Source organism: Oratosquilla oratoria, chromosome 38, assembly GCF_046742065.1.
Source record: "Oratosquilla oratoria isolate Oo_2021 chromosome 38, ASM4674206v1, whole genome shotgun sequence".
NCBI classification, from domain to species: Eukaryota; Metazoa; Arthropoda; class Malacostraca; order Stomatopoda; family Squillidae; genus Oratosquilla; species Oratosquilla oratoria.
The window spans coordinates 13,620,532-13,633,031 of NC_134814.1; the positions used below are offsets into that span (position 1 = coordinate 13,620,532).

Below are 12,500 nucleotides of genomic sequence, written 5' to 3' on the forward strand. Positions count from 1 at the left end.
TAATAATAATAATAATAATAATAATAAAAAGATAATAATGATGACGGTGATGATGATGATGTTGACGATAACAGTAATAATATATGTAAAAATTATGATAATTATCATTTTAATAACCTTAATAAAAAATATTGTTAGACTAGCACTAGCTAGGGCTTCATTCTAGTATCTGAGAAATTTGCCCTTGGCGTTGATCCAAAGTTCCCAAGGAAAACTATGTTCTGAGGGCATCAAATTCACTTTCCCAAAATTCGCACGCCTCGTCCACAGAGAGTGAACAAAGATGGCAAAATAAAAGAGATACCTAAGGAAAAAAAAAAAAAAAAGGGAAAATGGGCAGGAGTGGATGAAAGGAGAAGATTGGAATTTATGTTTTAATCAAGCAAAGTGGAGAGTTTTTTTCCTTCGTCGATGTCGCTACAGCTTTCCTTCCATGTTCCAGCACTCTGTCCTAATTCAACCCCTTTCCTAATGGGTCTTACCTTCATTTTGGTTGGCGTTAGGCTATTCTATTCATTTCCGTGGCATAGCGTTTGCTAATGAGTGGGTTATGTATACATAGGTATATACAGTATATATATATATATATATATATATATATATATCAACCACAGTGCACTTTAATTCTAAGCCATCAACATCGGAAGAACCGTGGTGGTACATGCAGAAATTGAAACGTGGTACGCCCGAGGACTCGAACCAAGGCCAGCACGTGACCAGTGCTTGTAATGACTTGACCACTACACCGTCAAGAGAGATGGTGATGGCTTAGAATTAAAGTGCACTGTAGTTGGTATACATACATATATCAAAGGCTTTTTCCCCTTTACACGGGGGGTAGCCAAAAAGAAAAAGGCATAGAAATCATTCCCACCCATTCCATCCCCTATATACTCCCCTACCCTCCACCCTCCTCCCTCCCTCTCATCTTGGCACCTCCTGGATGACGGGTCATCCCTGCATCCTGTCCACTGCCCTGGATCAGAGGCAGTGTCGCAAGACATAGCACATCCATAGCAAGGCCGCTTCATTAATTCCTCCCTTTCCTGCCACATTTGCACCCAAGTATCTAAAACTATCCACTTCCTCCAGTCTCACCCTTAATGCTCATTTCCAGCCTGCTGTCACTCTCTCCCCTTGCACATCTCATCACCTTACTTTTGCCCACATTTATCTTCAGCTTCCTTCATTCACACACCTTCTCAAACTGTCACTAACTTTCTCAGTCCCTCCTCTGATCCTGCTACAAGTGCAGTGTTGTCAGCAAACAACTGTATATTATATATATATATATATATATATATATATATATATATATATATATATATATATATATATATATGTATGTATATATACTTTGTGTACTAAGACTTTTTCTTATTTCATATGTGACTTTTTGTGCTTTACCAGTTCCTTTCCTAGTGTAATATTTCGTGGCATCTTGTACAATGCCAGTTCCTTTCCTAGTGTTTAATTTTGACATCTCGTACTATGCCTGTTCCTTTCCTAGTGTATAATCTTGTTATTTTTAAACTTCTCTTGTAACACAACTTTTTCTGTATTCCCCTGAAGATGTGAATTACACGAAAGCGCTTAGGAATTACTGTTTTCTTCCGATTTCCTTAGTGGTTACCAGCAAAAAAAAAAAAAAAAAAAAAAAAAAAAAAATATATATATATATATATATATATATCATAAAAATATATATATATATATATATATATATACATGTATATATATATATATATGTATACACATATATACATATATATATAACATATATGTATATACATATATATATACATATATATATATATATATGTGTGTGTGTGTGTGTGTGTGTGTGTGTGTGTGTGTGTGTGTGGTGTGTGTGTGTGTGTGTGTGTGTGTGTGTGTATGTGTGTGTGTGTGTGCGTGTGTGCGTGTGTGTGCGCGTGTGTGCGCATGTGTGTATATATATATATATATATATATATATATATATATATATATTATTTTATCAATTCATTTATTTTTTATTTATTTATTTATCTACTTATTTTTTAGGAATGTCCCTTTGGGGCTACAGAGAATAGGATATGTAGTCCTATTCCCTTTTTTTTCCGCCTTCTACAACTCAAGCGGGAGCACTCTGTGGCAGACCACATTACTTCTGACCCAGGGCAGTGGGCGAAGTGCAGGGATGACCCATCATCCAGGAGGACCCAAGAAATGAAGGAGGAAAGGGTGGTGAATGGGAGTGGAGCATGTGGGGATGAAATGAGCGGGAGTTGATTTATGCCTGTGACTTCGACTACGTCACTTGTAAGGGGGAAAATCCATTGGTAAAAGTGTATTATATATATATATATATATATATATATATATATATATATATATATATATCTATATATATATATATATATATATATATATATATACACTAGCCAAAGTACCCGTGCGTTACTGAGAGGTAGTAAATACTCCCTAACCTAACCATAGCACACCTAACATTAACCCGTAACCCTAACCAAAAAATGTATATCTTTTTTAAATGAAACATAGTTATCCATGTATCTGGAGTGATAGGGTATCAAAATATATATGGTTATGGGGGTCTATCTACAATACCCTAGGAGTTCGGGAACAAACAACAAATAGACAGACAGCCAAATGAAAGATAGTAATCCAAGTACCTTGGGTTATAAGGTTTCAGAATATTAAAGACTATAGGGGTCTATCTGCAAAAACCTAGGAGTTCGTGAATAATCTATAACCTAACTATACCCCACCTAACTTTAACCCTTGTTTAACCAATTTTTTTTAATGAAATATAGTTATCCAAATACCTGAAGTGACAGAGTATCAGAATACATATGGTTATGGGGGTCTAGCTCCAAAACTCTAGGAGTTCGTGAACAAACAAACAGAGACAGACAGACAAATGGAAGATAGTTATCAAAATACCTTTGGTTATAAGGTTTCAGAATATATGTGTCATAGGGGTCTATCTGCAAAAACCTAGGAGTAGTTCAAGAATAATCACTCAACCATACCCCACCTAACTTTAACCCTTGACCCTAACCATTTTTTTTTAAACGAAATATAGTTATCCAGGTACCTGGGGTGAAAGGGTGTCAGAACATATATAGTTATGGGGAGTCTATCTCCAAAACCCTAGAAGGAATTCGTGAAAAAAAAAACAGACAGGCAGGCAGACAGAGGCTATTACTTTATTATAGTAGATATGATGTGTGTGTGTGTGTATGTGTGTATACATATATATATACATATATGTATATGTATATATATATATATATATATATATATATATATGGATGAATACATATGTATGGTTATACATATACATATATATATATATATATATATATATATATATATATATATATATATATATATACAGTACGCATATGTACGAAAAAAAGCTGGAGTCCGGGAACCATAATGGTGGAAACATAGAAAACACTGGACTCAGAAGTAAGTAATTTATTCCCGACGTTTCAATTCTTTTCCGGGACCCATCTTCAGGGGATACAATAGTATGTATATATGTATGTATATATATATATATATATATATATATATATATATATATATATATATATATATGTATATATATATATATCAACCACAATGCACTTTAATTCTAAGCCATCAACGTCGGGACGCCCGATATTGATGGCTTAGAATTAAAGTGCATGGTGGGTGACAAAAATGTGTCGCTATTCACTTGGATCCATATAGTGTTGTACATATACTCGTGTATATATATATATATATAATATATATATATATATATATATACATATACATATATATATACGTATACATATACATATACATATATACATACACATATACTGGTAAGTTCTATTGTGGTTGTAAACAGGTTATCTCATTTATCTTCCTGGTTAGGACCCTCTCGGTAGGAGAAGGATTGTAATTTGTTTTCTTGAGAATTAAGAAAAGTCGCATACAGAGGCGAGGAAGGGACTAGACTGAGGCTAAAGGATTTAAAGATGATTGTATGTCTGTTCAAAAAATGTTTTTTCCTTTCAACATATGGAGTTCTACGTGGTTTAACTCTACTAGCCATAGTTAGACGTTTTCATTGTGTGATACGGTTATCATTGAACAATATTATCGAATGAGTATATATGTATTAAGATTCGACCAAGCTTATCGAAAAAAGTGTAGGGAAAGCCTATTTACGGGTCTCTAAAGATTATGGGAAACACTTTCAGGACGGCGCGCCGTGCCAAGACAATAACAACAGCGGAAAATAATCCATCCGTTAACATGTTTAACAGTTTTCACTGACTTGAAAAAAGGACAATTACAACAACTTTTCCTGCAAGCTATCGATAAGACAAATGTTTGCGTAAAATACCCATTGGAATGATGACTTTTTTTCTTTTGGTGATTTTTTTGAGTCGCCATAACTTTTGTTCTGAGTAAACATAATCTAATCATCAGTTCTAACGCATTTGCTAACAAAAGGGTCATGTATTACTGGTACAACTAATTAGTTTCACCAATCTGTAAATGCTAATAAACGTATACTGAATACACCGTGTCCAGTGAAAACAATGTTAGATGTTTTCATCATTGGTAAATTATCCAAAAATTTTCGTAACATAGAATGTTTTTCCTTGGGTGATTAAAATCACTTGACAGCCGCCAGAATAGCCAAGGCGTGTTTTGAAATGAATATGTTAATGAATATAATCTGCTCTCTCTCAACGTTGCTAATCGCGTTTCTCATTGTATTTGTCAGCATTCTAGAATGCACTTGACATTATCAGATATACTTTCACGTGATCCTTGGAGCAATTGTCTACATTTTCCACACTTTCATAACTGATGAAGAAGAGTGTGAATGTGTCTGCTTTAAGCACAAATCTACCTACCTACCTACCTATCTATCTACCTATCTATCTATCTGTCTATCTATATACCTAACATAAACAACAATTGCTACTGTTGAACATGCTTTGGCTTCTTATGAATATCTTAGAACAACATTTCTCACCATGTAAACACTAAAAGAGGTACTTTGCTCAAAACCCAGAGGCTAACCGGAGCGCCTGGCCAGGATCTCCTGTTCTTCCAGAAACCAACAAACTTCGAGAACCAAAGGATTTCGGGAACCAATGAGGCGGAGGAAAAACCGGCATTGAACTAACAAACCTTCAAATTTGTCTTAGCCTCCACTCCAACTACTTGGATCACTCCAGTCTTCTTTCTCCACTATTCCATCTGGCATATCATTAATCCTACGGCAGGAGTTTCCCTCAGATGAATGAAATCGCTTCTAGACGCCCATAGAATCCGTCCGTTGCGCTGGATCTCGCTTGCTGGAGACTCGCGTTCCCAAATAGTTCAGTCATGGCCATCGGGTTCGTCCGTAAAGGGCCATTTACACGGTCAAACGGTTTGTCAAACCCGGTTCGTCAAACAAGCGTTTGAAGTGATGTTTGACCGTGTGAATGGGGTATTTGGTTGTGAAACACGTTTGTCAAACGTGTTTGGCAACCAAATACAGCATTCGCATGGTCAAACATCACTTCAAACATTTGTTTGACAAACAGTTTGATCGTGTAAATGGTCCGTAAGTCAGTCGCGACCCCACCGACGACCACCGACCAAGACATTCTAAGAATCCCTCACTAAATGCGGCCCGTAGGGTCGATACGTGGTCTCCGGAACAGCCATAAAAGATAGATATATAGATCGATAAGTTGATAGATAGATGGGTAGATGGAAAGATAGAAAGATAGATGGACAAATGGATAGATAGCTAGTTACCTAGATAGGTAGATAAATAAGTGAATGAATGAATAAAAATATAAATGAATGAATGAATGAATGGATAGATAAAAGATGAACAAGCAAATGAATAAGTAAATTATTAGATAAATCAATAAGTAAGTAAATAGGTAGATAATGTTATCAATGATTGCCGTATTCGGAGACATTCCTCAGCAGCAAAAGGGTTAAGAAATCTAGACCGTCTATCTTAACTGCCTTTAGGTGACTTGATTCAATTAAGAAAAAACTCTTCGTAGCAAAAACCTTTAAATCGATGTCTATAAATCCATTCGGAAATGGATTAGCCACCAGAAGAAGAAATTAAGCTCACGGCACAAACGGGTAGGGGTATTTGGACATGGCGTCGTCATACACGATAATTTATCATGGCTACCGTTTCACAATTTTATTCAGTTGTGAGAGAACAAATCTACCTAGAGAGTTAATGAACTTTGGTACAATTTATATATACATTAACCATGCACAACCTAAAACTATTTCTGAACACAGGGATTAACTTAATCCATTGTCGAAGATGTTTGATGTCGCGGTACGACAAAATTCTTTACAGACGCTATACCCAGTGGCTAACGATTTTATTTAAGTGAGGGTCAATTCCTTTATTAATTACAATAAGTTTCTATATTTCTTTTTCAGACCCCAAGAATTATACCCAGCTCTGAGGTCATTTACTCCATCTCTCTCTTGGGTGTGGGCAGGAAACTCTATCCAACTCTGTGAGGTTCCTTTTTCCATTAAAAGGTTGATAATAGGATATTTCTTGTCATCCCTTTCTCGGCTTCTATCTTCTTTCGATAAAACCATTTGGTCTGGAAGAGACGATTCCAATTATTTTTCTATGTTCTCCTTCTACTCCTCCTCCTCTTCTCCCTCTTCCTCCTCCTCTTCTCCCTCTTCTTCCTCCTCTTCTCCCTTTTCCTCCTCTTCCTACACTCCTTCACTACCTTCTTCACTTAGTAACCATGTAGTAAGCGCTGAAACTATCAGTTGTTTTAAGAAACGATTAGACAACTTTATGGATGGGGATGACAGGCGGTGATGGATACGAAGCTGCCTAGTGTAGGCCTTATGGTCTCTTGCAGTCTCCTTCATTCTTATGTTCTTATGTTCACCACCTTTTCCTCCACATCCACTTCTTCCTTCACTTCCACCTCTTCCTCCACTTTCAACTCTAACTCTGCCTCTTCTCCTTAGTTTCTCTCTCCTCTTCTCCTAGTGGTCCTCTTCCACTTCTTCCTATTTTCTTCCTCTGTTCCTCCTTCTCTTCCTCTCCTCGTCATTTTATTTATTTTCTATCCACATTTCTCTCCTTTTCGTTCTCAGTAACATTTCTTCTTGATGTCCTTCATTTCCTCTTGCTCCTTCTCCGTTCTCTCCTTCTACAATCTTCCTCCATATCCTCCTCACTTCCCAGTTCCCTCTTGTCTTCCTTCTTTGTCTTCCTTCTCCACCTTTTTCCTCTCTTCCTTTGCCTCCTATATTATCTTATTCTCTCTCTCACCCTCTCCTTCTTCCTCCCATTCTTCTGTATTTTTTTTGCAAATCCTTTTTTTCCCTCTTTCTTCCTATGTCATCGGTGTAATTGATAAGTTTTAACTTTTCAATTCAGGCGCCAATAGATTATTTTACTCAGTTGAAGAGATCTCAAGTAGTCAGTCTCGACTGATTCTTCCGGTGGTTACCACCAAATAATTCAATTCAGTTGAAGGAAGTCTTATCTCTTCCTTCCATTTCCTTTTTAACTATTCCCCTCCTTTTCCTCAACCTTTCCCCCTCCTCTACTTTCCTCCCTCCTTTAAATTCTTTTCCCTCTATTCTTCTCAATCAACAGCTTCCCTCTCCTCTTCTTCCTCTTCATTACCACCTTCTTCCCCTTCGTCCGTTCCCCCTGTTTTGGCAATCATCGTGTTTCTTTTCCAGCTCTTTTTTCTGTTTCCTACGTTTATTCCTCTTATTATTTCGTACGCAGTCCGAAGGGATTTCTCCCCGTCCTCTCCTTTTATGCAATGGGGGGACGGAGAGGGGGGGGTCGCCGATTTAATGAAGCGGCCTTGCTGTGGATGTGCTGTGTCTTGCGACACTGCTTCTGACCCAGGGCAGTGGACAAGGTGCAAGGATGACCCGTCATCCAGGAGGTGCTCAGATAAGAGGGAGGGTGGAGGGGTGTGGAGTGTATTCAGGGATGGAGTGGGTGGAAATGATTTTATACCTCTCCCTTTTTGGCTACCTCCCTTGTAAGGGGGAAAAAGCCTTGGTATATGTATGTATTTCGTACACATTCGTTCGTCCCTTGGGAGCCTCATTTTTTCCCTATTTCAGCCTCTTCCCCATTTCCTCCCGTTCTTACTTCTCGTCATTTCCCAATTCTTTCATTTTCTCCTCTTTCTCTTCCCTTTTCTTTTACTTCCATGTTCTATCAATTCCTGGTTTTATATCTATTCTCAAACTGCCACACCCACTGTCATTATTCCTTCTATCCTTCTTATTCTTCTCTTCCTCTTTTACTCTTCTTCTTCCTCCTCTCCTCATCCTCTCCCACTCTCATCATCATAGTGTTCCTCCTCTTCAGCCTCCACATCCTGTTCTTCCTGTCCCCTTAATTATCTAATTCTTTCTCTTCCTATCATTCTCCTATCTTCTTTCCTTTTCTCATTTTCTCTAATGATATACTTTGTCTCATATCTATCTTTCTCCTGCTCTTCCTTCTTCTCCTTCTTTTAGTCTTTTAATTCCGTTCTGTCCTGCTTCCATCTACAAAAATTCCTTTCACATTCAAATTCTAACAATCCTATCCTTTCCTATCTTCTTCCCCCATACCTCATTCCAGCATTTAAGAACTATATTCATTTTTTACGAAGATGACACTCCTTTTATTCTATTCTGTCTAACGCTAGCTAGACTATTTCATTAAGCTGCACGCTCCCCCCCTTTTACCACTCCAGGACTGAGCTTAGAAAAGATAGGTCAAACAACAGCAACAAGATACGTTTATTAACGTCACATGCTAATGAAACAGAGAAAGGACTTTCCGTGATGATTGTACATGTACCTGGGCTAATAGTAATGGGAATGTCACTGAGAAGAAGAGATGTAAATGAGGAACAAAGGCGGTACGATAAAAAGAAAATATATCACAAAGGAGACAAAGGAGATGTAGGAGAGGTCGGACAAGTAGTCCAGAAGAAGTGATTCCATAAGAAGGAATGATGGACAAACTAAACACGTCACTCATTGACTGGACGGTAAGAGACGGTGAATGTGGAAAAAGGACGCCGGACAGAAAGTGGAGGGACGAGACGGAGAAGTTTGCAATGGTAACATGGCAAATATGGATACAATTCGTATATAAAGACCTAACCCTTTCGTCTCTAGCAAGCATGGTGCTGAAGACATGGCATAGTTTTAAACGAATGAGGCCATTTTGAACGAATATGAGCTAATCCTATTGATCCATGTTCCAAATCTACAACACGTGATAGCTGTCCTCGACAACTGCATATAGAATATCATAATATTTAATAATGATGGACGACGCGTGTAGAAAAAAAAACATATTTCGACATTTCATTCGCTCCAATTAATCAGAACATATCTATAAGCCAAATATGGAATTGCTCAGTTAACCGTGTGGGTCTATCACATACACGCATATATACAATAGGCAAGCATGAAGGATTTTTAGAAGGGTGGGTGCCTGTTACATACATACTTATATACAATAGGCATATACGATGTATTTTTTTTATTTGAAGGAGTGGATGGAGGGATGGAAGGGCGGAAGATGAGGTAGAACAGTGGTTTCATGGACGTAGAAAAAAAAAAAAAGGGGGAGAGAGAGAGAGAGAGAGAGAGAGAGAGAGAGAGAGAGATGAATGGTTAAAGAGACACATGCACGTTAAACGTGGTTGATTTTCCATACATGGTGGCAAAGAATTATCCCATCCTTTTTGGGTTTTAAGAAAGTTGTCCAAGAATAACTCAAAGCCAATTGAACGAAAGAAGAAGAAGAAAAAAAAAAAAATGTATTCCCAGGGTGGGAAACACCCACGCACACACGCATGCACATAGATGGTGTTTGGAAAAAAAAAAGTGGCTGAAGGGTTTAATTTTCAAGCAACAGTGTAGAAGAAAAAACAATACACAGACGTCATAAATCAATTAAAAGCAAATTTTGACAAATAGAAGCACAGAAACAGGGGTCTACAATTATATATTTTATCCTGTATGTCACAATTAGATATATGTACTTACAAGAAATACGCCTATACACACGTGCACACATACACGCACGCACACACACACACACACACACACACACACACACACACACACGCACACACACACACACACACATATATATATATATATACACACATATAGCAAGGCTCCCTTACACAGGAGTTAGAAAAAAAAAAACACACAAAAAAAAAAAAAAACATAGAAAGCATTCCCCCCCTATATGGGTGGTCCCTGTGGCCGTTAGCAGCCACCTTTACGCCGTGGTTGTTCTGCAAGGAAGAACCACAACTATGAAAGTGTGTCTTCACTCCTTGGTCTTATAACACGAACATGTATTTCATGTTCTTATATACTTGTAGCATCCTAGGGAATATAACAATCGCTCGACAATTATGAAATTAGTTTGCGACAACATCTTGAAAAGACTCACGTCATTACTTGTCTTTTAAATTTACAGTAATACGCTGCCTGAGGAGGTATTCGGAACTACTTTGTAACACGTCAAGTTGGTATTATTTGTGCACTAATTGCCAAAGACGAGGATCAAGATGGATTAGTTTTCATTTATTTTGATATGTTTTCATTTGTCGATTGATATATATTTATATATCTATTGGTATAATTATTCCCTCGCTTGTTTATTAATCTTGAATTCTTGTAGGAAATTACCTTTAGGACTACAGAGAGCAGGATGCCTAGTCCCACACTGTCTCGTTTCAGTCGATTTTTACAACCCCGAGTGGGGAAACTCGGTGGCAGTATTCTTTTCTCCCCTACCACAGGGGTAAGAGAAAATGGAAACATATATCCAAAGGGACGGTCGCAGTACAATAAAGAAGTATATTTTCTCTATGAGTAGATATTTCCTCTAACACAGACAAAATTATGTGTGACTCTGGTCCGTATGGGTGCCCCATATAGACCCTAGAATATCAGCTGCATGCTACTGTGCAGATTTTTACCGTGCGATAACATGCAGCCCGTGTTAGAATTAGAAAATGAGAGAGAGTGGTTTGAGGTAAAGATGGGACTGCGTCAAGGATGTGTCATGTTGCCATGGCTGTTCAATGTGTACATGGATGGGTAGTGCGGAAAGTAAATGCTAAGGTAATGGGCCGAGGACTGGAGATGGTTAAAGAAAGTGGGAGGTGAGCCAGATGTTGTTCCTGACGACATTGAACTTGTGGCAAAGTCAGAGGAAGGATTGAGGGAGTTAGTGACTGAGTTTGAGAAGGTATACGATAGGAGAAGGGGTCAATGTGGGTAAAAGTAAGGTATAAGATGTAGAAGGGGGGAGGATGACAGTGAACTGGGAGTAAGTCTTAAAGGAACGAGGCTGGAAGAAATGGATAGCTTTAGGTAATTGAGGTCGCATGTGGCAAGAAAATGAGGAGTGGAGGTGGAGGAAATTTGTAGATTGAGAGAAGCAAATAAGTGACTTAAGGATTAAAAAGTGTAATGAGAAACATGGAGTTGGGAATAGATGCAAAGAAGATATTATATGAAGGGATGATTGTCCGACAGCACTTTATGTGGCAGAGAAATGGATTTTAAGAGAGGCAGAGAAGAAAAGTTTGAAAGTGTTTGAGATGAAATGTCTGAGAAGTATGGTAGGGTTACAAGGTTGGACAGAGTAGGGAACGATGAGGTGAGGAGGAGAGTGTTGGTGGGTTCATGAAAGAGTATTGGAATGGTTCGGAAACATGGGAAGAATACGTGAAGAGAGATTAGTAAAAGAAATATGGAAGGCAGAGGGGGAAGGAGTGAACATATGGGAGCAACCGAGGATGAGGTGGATGGAGGGGGTGAAAATGGCATTGAGCAGGAGGGAGATATCTGTTAACCAGGAAAGGGAGAAGACGGGAGATAGGGATGAGTGGGAGTGGGAGTGAGAGTGAGGAAGGGAGTGGGTGGGGATATGAGGTTATGGAGGGGTTATGTGTAAATGATATTTTGACGCAGTCTGAAGAGATTTCTCCACGTTTGCTGTTTTTCTGCACGAAGGGGCGGACAGGGGATGTCGCCGATTAAGTGAAGCGGCCTTGCTGTGGATGTGCTAGGTCTTGCTGCATTACTTCTGAACCAGGGCAGTGGGTGGGATGCAGGGATGACCCGTCATCCATGAGGAGCTAAGATGAGATGGAGGGAGGGTGGTGGGTGGGAGTGGAAGGGGTGGGGGTGGGTATATGCCATTTGGCTTTGGCTACCTCCCTAGTAAGGGGGAAAAATCCCTTCCTATATAGATATTTTTCTTAATCTATTTTCTTAATTCGTTGACTGACTGATTCACTGATTTATTCACTTAATCAATCATTTAATCATTCATTCATTTATTCATTTACACAATCGAACAAATCACACTGTGTTTCCTTGTTGTAGGATCCAGCGAGATGGACATCGGAGAGATTCGTCTCCCCTACCCACCGCTT

At 38.5% G+C, this 12,500-nt stretch overlaps 1 protein-coding gene across 1 annotated transcript in view; it reads right to left on the bottom strand.

Annotated features, from left to right (window-relative positions):
* The window catches only part of LOC143019799 (cell adhesion molecule Dscam2-like), a 655,538-nt gene that overhangs the window by 273,194 nt on the left and 369,844 nt on the right, over window positions 1–12,500 (bottom strand). The window lies entirely within an intron of this gene.